Source organism: Phyllobates terribilis, unplaced genomic scaffold (genome assembly GCF_046119375.1).
Source record: "Phyllobates terribilis strain yellow unplaced genomic scaffold, ASM4611937v1 Scaffold_7__3_contigs__length_470593459, whole genome shotgun sequence".
Lineage (NCBI taxonomy): Eukaryota > Metazoa > Chordata > Amphibia > Anura > Dendrobatidae > Phyllobates > Phyllobates terribilis.
Window position 1 is genome coordinate 91175348 of NW_027362767.1, and position 9529 is coordinate 91184876.

The window sequence follows — 9529 nt, forward strand, 5'->3', positions numbered from 1 at the left end:
AGCAGCCTGCAGTGTATTAGAATGTATGGAGGCTGCAGAAGACGAAATCCCAAATAACTGCAATATTGCCTTTTTTGCTATCAATGTTTACAATATTCACTCTCTGGTACATAGTTAGAAAATCATCAGTAAATTAAATTAATTATGTCTGGAATAAACAATCATTTATTGTAAATTTAAAAAAGGGAAATAATATAGACAAGATGGACCACGTGGTCTTTTTCTGTTAATAATCTTCTAGATCTTTAGGTATCCCCATACAGTAACGCCTCTATTGGCTGCTGCTGACAGACAGAACTTTAGCATTTAGGGCTCGCTCGCACCGCCGTATACATCGGACGAGTGCTGCCCGATTTTTATTGAATAGCACTCAGACCAATGGTACTCAGAAGGGCAGTGCTGATGATAGATTTGTTTTCACTGACAGAATCTGTTAGTGAAAAAATCACCGCATGCTGCTATTTCACTCTGTAATCAGATGCCACTCACCCATTCAAGTCTTTGGGTGCGTGGAAAACACCGGACTGCACTCGGATGACATCTGAGTGCAGTCAGAATTCTGCGGACTCACACAATAGAAATGATGTAGAAATTGTGTTCTCCATCTTCTGCTCACAGTGTGCTCCTATTCTCTCATCCAAGAGCGTAGGATCACACTATGCTGACATTCCAATCAGAGTTTAATCAGAGTGTCATAATCAGCCCGATTCTCTTGGATGAGGGAATCTACGGTCGTGTAACTCTGGCAATAAAAAGAATCTATCACCAGGTTTTTGCTCCCCCATCTAAATGCAACGATTCCAGCAATGTGTCACTTACTGGGCTGCTTACTGCAGTTTTAGTAAAATCACTGTTTTCTCTGCAGCAGATCTAGCAGTACTCTGAATGCTGAGCTCTGTATAACCCCGCCCACACCACTGATTGGCAGCTTTCTATGTGCACTGTGCATAGGCAGAAAGCTACCAAACAGGGGTGGGTGCAGAGTTACACAGATCTCATGAGTATGGAGCACTACATGGCAGTGGGTTTACTACTCCTCTAGTGATAATCTCCTGCTCATAAAACAGTGATTTTATTGAACCTACAGGAAGCAAGCTGGTAAGTGATATTGCTGGAATCAGGGTCTCTGACCCTACATCAGGCTGCTCCCATATTAAATAGCAAACAACCTGCTGACAGATTCCTTTTAGCAATGGAATATAGTAAATGTAAACCTGTTGGCACAGAAGAGACCTAGAATGGAGGGAGAAGGGGAGGAATTTACCACATTTGTCACGATCACTAATACTGCTGAACATCTTAATCATTACTGCCATTTGTAGATTTCAATATCAGATATATTTTCCATGTACAATAGGGAGAAGTACATGAACTTCATGAAAAAAGAAATTCAAGAGAAGAAAAACATCCTTGAGAAAATAGAACTGACTTTGTAAGTGCTGCTGGAAAAAGATCTACCTTTGTACCGTGTTAGCCAGTAGATAGAAAAATATTAAGATTTGAGAGTCCTCAGTGGTTGATACCTTTTAATGGCTAACTGAAAAAATGGTAACAAATTGCAAGCTTTCCAGACTACTCAGGTCTCTTCATCAGGCATAGTATAACACAAAATCTGAAGAGTCACACATTTATACACAACAGGGCACAAGAATAATGCAATAGATGTGACAAGTGACGTGAAGCAGAACTATCATTATGGGAGAGAGATAAACAGTTGTGGCTGTACATAATTGAGAAGTTCATAGATAAGGAGTGTGAACGTTTTATTGTCCTGTGATTGAGGTCTGGTCCATGGTTGTGATGCCCCCACAAGGCCTGAGGAGCACATTCCTTAGTTGATGTAGAATTACATAAATCCATGCGACACATTCATTCCTGTGTGTCAAAGGTTGTCATAAGTTTGTATTCCCAAATCTTTCTGTCTTTCTGAGATTTGAAGTTACCTATTAATACCAGTAATTTCATGTCCATGATGCTGTGATCACGGATACAAAAATGTTTGGCCACAGGTAAATCTATTCTTTTTTCTTTTATTGTGTGGCGATGAGAATTAATCCTTGTTCTAAGTTTTTGCCCTGTCTCCCCAACATACAGACCCCAGCTGGAGGGTAGAAGTGGCTCCTAAGTGGAGAAGGAAGCAGATTTCTATGATAAAATAGATGACAAAGCTTCTTATATTTGCTTGTACTATTGAAATTCTGACCATTTATCACAAGTTGATGAACCTTTCTTGTACAATAGTGATGACACCACTGAGAACACAGAATTTGTGTCGCATACGGAACTGATGAAAGAACTGATACAGAACAACATTGTGACCATGTAAGTGCAGAGAATTAATGATCTAATATATAGATGACATCATGATATAGATGTTTCTTTCTCTCCAATGTGTTTTTCACTGTATTCAGGGCAGATAATATAAAACCTGATATATATATACACTGCTCAAAAAAATAAAGGGAACACTCAAATAACACATCCTAGATCTGAATGAATGAAATATTCTCATTGAATACTTTGTTCTGTACAAAGTTGAATGTGCTGACAACAAAATGATGAGGCTGTAGTATTGTGTGTGGCCTCCACGTGCCTGTATGGCCTCCCTACAACGCCTGGGCATGCTCCTGATGAGGTTGCGGATGGTCTCCTGTGGGATCTCCTCCCAGACCTGGACTAAAGCATCCACCAACTCCTGGACAGTCTGTGGTGCAACGTGACGTTTGTGGATGGAGCGAGACATGATGTCCCAGATGTGCTCAATTGGATTCAGGTCTGGGGAACGGACGGGCCAGTCCATAGCATCAATGCCTTCATCTTGCAGGAACTGCTGACACACTCCAGACACATGAGGTCTGGCATTGTCCTGCATTAGGAGGAACCCAGGACCAACTGCACCAGCATATGGTCTCACAAGGGGTCTGAGGATCTCACCTCAGTACCTAATGGCAGTCAGGCTACCTCTGGCAAACACATGGAGGGCTGTGTGGCCCTCCAAAGAAATGCTTCCCCACACCATTACTGACCCACTGCCAAACCGGTCATGCTGAAGGATGTTGCAGGCAGCAGATCGCTCTCCACGGCGTCTCCAGACTCTGTCACATGTGCTCAGTGTGAACCTGCTCTCATCTGTGAAGAGCACAGGGCGCCAGTGGCGACTTTGCCAATCCTGGTGTTCTGTGGCAAATGCCAAGCATCCTGCACGGTGTTGGGCTGTGAGCACAACCCCCATCTGTGGACGTCAGGCCCTCATACCACCCTCATGGAGTCGGTTTCTAACAGTTTGTGCGAACACATGCACATTTGTGGCCTGCTGGAGGTCATTTTGCAGGGCTATGGCAGTGCTCCTCCTGTTCCTCCTTGCACAAAGGCGGAGGTAGCGGTTCTGCTGCTGGGTTGTTGCCCTCCTATGGCCCCCTCCACATCTCCTAGTGTACTGGCCTGTCTCCTGGTAGCGCCTCCAGCCTCTGGACACTACACTGACAGACACAGCAAACATTCTTGCCACAGCTCGCATTGATGTGCCATCCTGGATGAGCTGCACTACCTGAGCAACTTCTGTGGGTTGTAGAGTCCGTCTCATGCTACCACGAGTGTGAAAGCACAACCAACATTCAAAAGTGACCAACACATCAGCCAGAAAGCATTGGCACTGAGATGTGGTCTATGGTCCCCACCTGCAGAACCATTCCTTTATTGAGGGTGTCTTGATAATTGCCAATAATTTCCATGTATCGTCTATTCCATTTGCACAACAGCATGTGAAATTGATTGTCAATCAGTGTTGCTTCCTAAGTGGATAGTATGATTTGAGAGAAGTTTGATTTACTTGGAGTTATATTCTGTTGTTCAAGTGTTCCCTTTATTTTTTTGAGCAGTATATATATATATTCAGGGTGGGCCATTTATATGGATACACCTAAATTAAATGGGAATGGTTGGTGATATCAACTTCCTGTTTGTGGTACATTAGTATATTTTCCAGATGGGTGGTGAGCATGGTGGCCATTTTGAAGTCGGCCATTTTGGATCCAACTTTATTTTTTTCATTGGGAAGAGGGTATTGTGACATATCAAACTTATAGCAAATTTCATAAGAAAAACAATGGTGTGCTTGATTTTAACGTAACTTTATTCTTTCATGAGTTTTTTACAAGTTTATGACCACTTATAAAATGTGTTCAAAGTGCTGCCCATTGTGTTGGATTGTCAATGCAACCCTCTTCTCCCACTCTTGACACACTGATAGCAACACCGCAGAAGAAATGCTAGCACAGGCTTCCAGTATCCGTTGTTTCAGATGCTGCACATCTTGTATCTTCACAGCATAGACAATTGCCTTCAGATGACCCCAAAGATAAAAGTCTAAGGGGGTCAGATCGGGAGACCTTGGTGGCCATTCAACTGGCCCACGACGACCAATCCACTTTACAGGAAACTGTTCATGTAGGAATGCTCGGACCTGACACCCATAATGTGGTGGTGCACCATCTTGTTGGAAAAACTCAGGGAACGTGCCATCTTCAGTGCATAAAGAGGGCAACACATCATCATGTAGCAATTTCAGATATCCAGTGGCATTGAGGTTTCCACTGATGAAGAATGGCCCCACTATCTTTGTACCCCATATACCACACCATACCATCAAGATACGAGATGTGCAGCATCTGAAACAACGGATACTGGAAGCCTGTGCTAGCATTTCTTCTGCGGTGTTGCTATCAGTGTGTCAAGAGTGGGAGAAGAGGGTTGCATTGACAATCCAACACAATGGGCAGCACTTTGAACACATTTTATAAGTGGTCATAAACTTGTAAAAAACTCATGAAAGAATAAAGTTACGTTAAAATCAAGCACACCATTGTTTTTCTTATGAAATTCTCAATAAGTTTGATGTGTCACATGACCCTCTTCCCATTAAAAAAAATAAAGCTGGATCCAAAATGGCCGACTTCAAAATGGCCGGCATGGTCATCACCCATCTGGAAAATATACTAATGTACCACAAACAGGAAGTTGATATCACCAACCATTCCCATTTAATTTAGGTGTATCCATATAAATGGCCCACCCTGTATATATATACTGTATATACACAGATAGCTGCCATTACTGGGAGTCGCTCATGTGTCTTATTTTATTTAAAAAGATGCCAAAGTGTTTTTTATAGGTTACAAACATTAGAGGAATTGTTATTTGACTTATTAAATACAAGTGAGAAAAAAGCAAAAATGAGCCAATATGGTAAAGGGAACCGGTCACCTGAAAAAACTCTATTAACCTGCATATATGGGGTTAATCTACAAGTTACCCCCATATATGCAGGTTAATACATCTGCCAGGGGCCCCAGACTTTTCAATTCAATATTCCAGCAAAGCAAAGATAACCCCATAAAACATAACATTTATTCCGCCATGGATAAAATATCATAATAATAAACAATCCAGGAGATAAAGGGTTATTCCAGGAGATGGGTGATGACTTCTCAATGCCCCGGACCCTCACTGATGTACGGCATGTTTACACAGGTATACAATATATTTGAAAATAAATAAAAATATACATTTTCCTCCTGTGAGAACATTTGTTTTTATTTTTTTACATGCATATATTTAGTTGCTAAACACCATTTTTGTAATTTGGTTTCATTACAAATTTTTCACCATTTGGCTTTATAGGATCTGCTTCCTTATACATTCAACTTTGATTTGATCTGTGTTCATAAATTGGCTGAGGGGAGCTGAAAAAAGACAGATTATAAAGTTGCAAACACTCCCATTGGACCATTAGAAGTTCACTGACAGATTTTCAGTTAACTCCTTTTTGCAGTCACTAATACATATTGCAACACAGAAGCTATAGAAGGCAAACAGTGCAAACATTTAATGAAACCCAATTGGAAAAAATATTTTTTGCCAAAAAAAGATACATTCAAGTAAGAAAAAAAATGTCCTCCAGAGATGGACAACCCCTTAAGGATCAGATCATGCAAATAATCCTAAACACCACAGTAAGTGCAGGACATGTCACAAAATATGCAATAGATCACAATCCAAGTGTAAGTATAAAATCCCAGGGGTAATAAGAGAAGCTGCATGAGAAGATCAATATTTAAAGTCATATATTTTTTTAACACAAATATTAAAAGATTTACCGAGATCACCAACGATTCCAAAAACCCAATAGCAGTGAGTATAGACAAGACAGTGCGACTAGGTAACGTTACCTTACAGAAACCCTCCTCCTCTTCCTCCTCCTCCTTCTCATCCTCCTGCCATCAAGGTTTCTGTCTTCTTACTATATTGCAGTCATCATATTATATAGCACTGTGTACTTACAATTGCTCATTTTCCCTTTCTACCCAGTTAATTCTTCTCTTTTCTCTGCTCTATGTAGGAACATGAAGTCTATTTTCCCTGCAGAAATCATCCCCCTCTTCCACTGCTCCCTCCTCCCCCCTGCCAGGGACTTTTGCAGTGACTTATGACTCATACAGGGAAAATTGACCTCCTGTTTCTACATAGAGCTTAGAAGGATTCAGCTAGTCAGTTTTGAATCATGTGATATCATACACCCATTGGAAAAGAGATGAAATAGCTGGGTAGAAAGTCAAAATGAGCAATTGTAAGTACACAGTGCTATATAACATGATGATTGCTATATATTAATGGGATAAACATTTTGGTGGGAGTGCTTCTGTAATAAATAGTATTGTTGGCTATGGAACTCAGACAGGGTGTCCTTTAACCCCGATGCGCGTTTCGCCTTGCTTCTTCCTGGGGCTGTATGCAGCCTTGTATTATGCTGGACAAGTTTTCATTTCTATAGGAACCATGTTAAGGCGCATACAAAAAAAAATTACTATTTTTTTGTTGCAATTTATTTTTAGGACATTTAGTGTGCAGTATGTGGTTAGAAAATCATCAGTAAATGAATTAGAACAGCCCTCTACATCACAATAAAAACATCAGAAATACATGATTGACGGGTTACATCTCCATTGCTCTCCTTTTTGATGTTTCTGGTGCTGTTCTTCTGATTCCCAGTCCTCTCTACATGTATGTAAAATGACTGGCACCATGCAATTATTTGGGGGAACTTTTTACTTAGTGTATGATTCTCCAGGTCATTATGATTATGGAGATACCAAAACACGCAAAGTTTCTTTATTATTTAAGTGGTGAAAAAAAATTCACAAATTTGGGGAAAAAAAATTCCCCTTGTCGCCATTTTCCAAGAGTCGTTTTTAAAAATATATATGTATAAAATAATAAAAACTTTCAATGATCCCCCTTTTGATATTTACATTTTTTTTTAGAAAAAACATTTGATATCACCGCGTCCGTAAAAGTCCGATGTATCAAGATATAAAATTATTTTAACCAGACGTAAAACACCAAAAAGAAAAGAGTCGAAACACAAGAATATCATTTTCTCAGTTGCTGTACCAAACATAAAAAATGCAGTAAAAATAAATGGAAACGTTGTTTGTGCGCCAAAATGGTTTCCATAAAAAGGAAAGCTCAGGTCTACAGTTACAGGTCTCAGAAAATGGGGTCACAAAGCAAATTATTTATTTACAAAGTTTTAAATTATTTCTAAAGACTAAATTCTACAAACAAATCCTTATAAGATTGCCGTCACCGTATTCTAACTGATCTAAAGAATAATACCGCCAGGTCATTTTTACCAAATAATGAATGCTGTAATGAATTGCGTTTTTTTCAATATTTTGCCACTTTTGGAATTTTTTTCCAGTTTTTCAGTACATTATATGATAAAGTGATTGTATACTTCAAAACTACAACTCGATTCGCAAAAACTCAAGTCCTCAAATGACTATGTAGACCAAAAAGTATAAGGTAATCATTCCTGGAAGACGGGGAGTAAAAAATTCAGGCTCAAAATTGGAAAATTTCCCAGTCATTATATAATTAATTAATATAATTAATTAATCATTAATTCGGGCAGATGGACCATGAGGTCTCTTTATGCCACCAGCCTTATAGGTTTCGTATGTCCATATACAGTGAGCGCCCTCTAGTGGTAGCTCCACGAAGACAAAATTGTATCATTTCTGTAATGTAGATGGAAAATGTTGGCAAAGTATTTTGGATGGAGGCGAAGGGGCGGAATTTCTTCACTAATGCTCTTCAAATTGCTGATATTTCTTCATTTACCTATGAGATAATGATATATGTTCCTTGTACAACAGATGGGAAATCAAACAACTGATAGAGGACAAAATACAAAAGGAAGAGAAACAACTAAAGATGATGGAGGAAACATCGTAAGTGCCTTTTTTTCAGGTAGAGATGATATTAAACCTGCCTGCACATACTTTATATCTGTCTACACTGATAATTGTCATTCAGGCTGTGAAAGTCATTTCTCAGTCTAGAAGGTTTAGAAGACAAATGATTCGGATTAATTTTATTTCTTTGAATTTATACACCAAGTAATCATAGTGAGCGCATTACTCAGGGGCCTTAAGTGCATTTAACCCCTTAATGACGTGACTCATTTTAACTTTCAGAAACAGTTACTTTTGTTAATAGAGCAAAAAACTATATTAGTTATATTAAGAAAGAAAAACTAAGGCCCTGAAACATTAAGCTGGTCTTGATGAGGGGACGTGGTGGCGTCAGACTCTCCTGATCCATGAAGGGCTGTCTGCCTCTTCATGAATCAGGAGCATCTGACAAGTGGCGTGCACCTCTGTGCGAAAATCCAGAAATTTTACTGCAGTCTCAGACTGGAGTAAGACTCCTGGAGTAGGGAATTCCACAGCTTGTCATGTATTAGACGAGCTGTGGTGTGACGACCCTGCTGCACCCCTGTCCTGTCACAACTACGCCCATTTTGGCGGTGCTGGGTGAAACTGATGTAAAAACACCAAAAGTTGCAAAATTTTTGCGCAGCTCCAATTTGTGCCAAAATTTTGCAACTTTTCAAAGCAATTCATGGCAGAATTCCAGTTAAATTACTTTGATGAATTTGGGCCTTAGACTGTATCAAAAACTAAAGGGTCCAGTAAAAAAACACATTACTTAACCCTCCATCATCCTGGGCTGAGAAAGAAGCTGCAGGGAGAGGAAACTGCTATTAGATAGTGGCGCCCCCTGAAGTCCCAATACCCCCTGAGTGGTGCGATCTCTCTGCTATGTCACCTTTGTCGGATCATTGCGGGTCTGAGGTCGCTGTGATACATTCGCTGTTGTGTAATCTTTATCACTACTTTTCTTTTCTTCACTTCTCCAAAAGATGGATTCTTGAAATCATGGCTGCACCACTGGCATTCAGACCAAACATATGGGAAAAAAATCCCTGCCGTCCATCCCTGGAAACCATCCAGTACGTATGTTATTTCTGGAAATATAACACTATGTGACCAGCGTGATATATTATACAAGGCTGTGTTTTCTCGGACTCACTGGTGGAGGACAGTATTTGTAGTGACACAACTATTTATTGCTCACACCCGCTGCTCCAGTGCTTTCTATTACTCCCTAGTTATCCAGTAGTGTC

General features: G+C 40.0%; 1 long non-coding RNA gene across 1 annotated transcript; it reads left to right on the forward strand.

Moving 5' to 3' along the window:
- Window positions 1-1352: 1352 nt before the first annotated feature.
- Window positions 1353-8291, forward strand: LOC141152908 (uncharacterized). The gene is made up of 3 exons (XR_012247191.1): window positions 1353-1432; window positions 2242-2322; window positions 8217-8291. It is a non-coding gene; the product is annotated as an uncharacterized lncRNA (long non-coding RNA).
- The last annotated feature ends 1238 nt before the right edge of the window (window positions 8292-9529 follow it).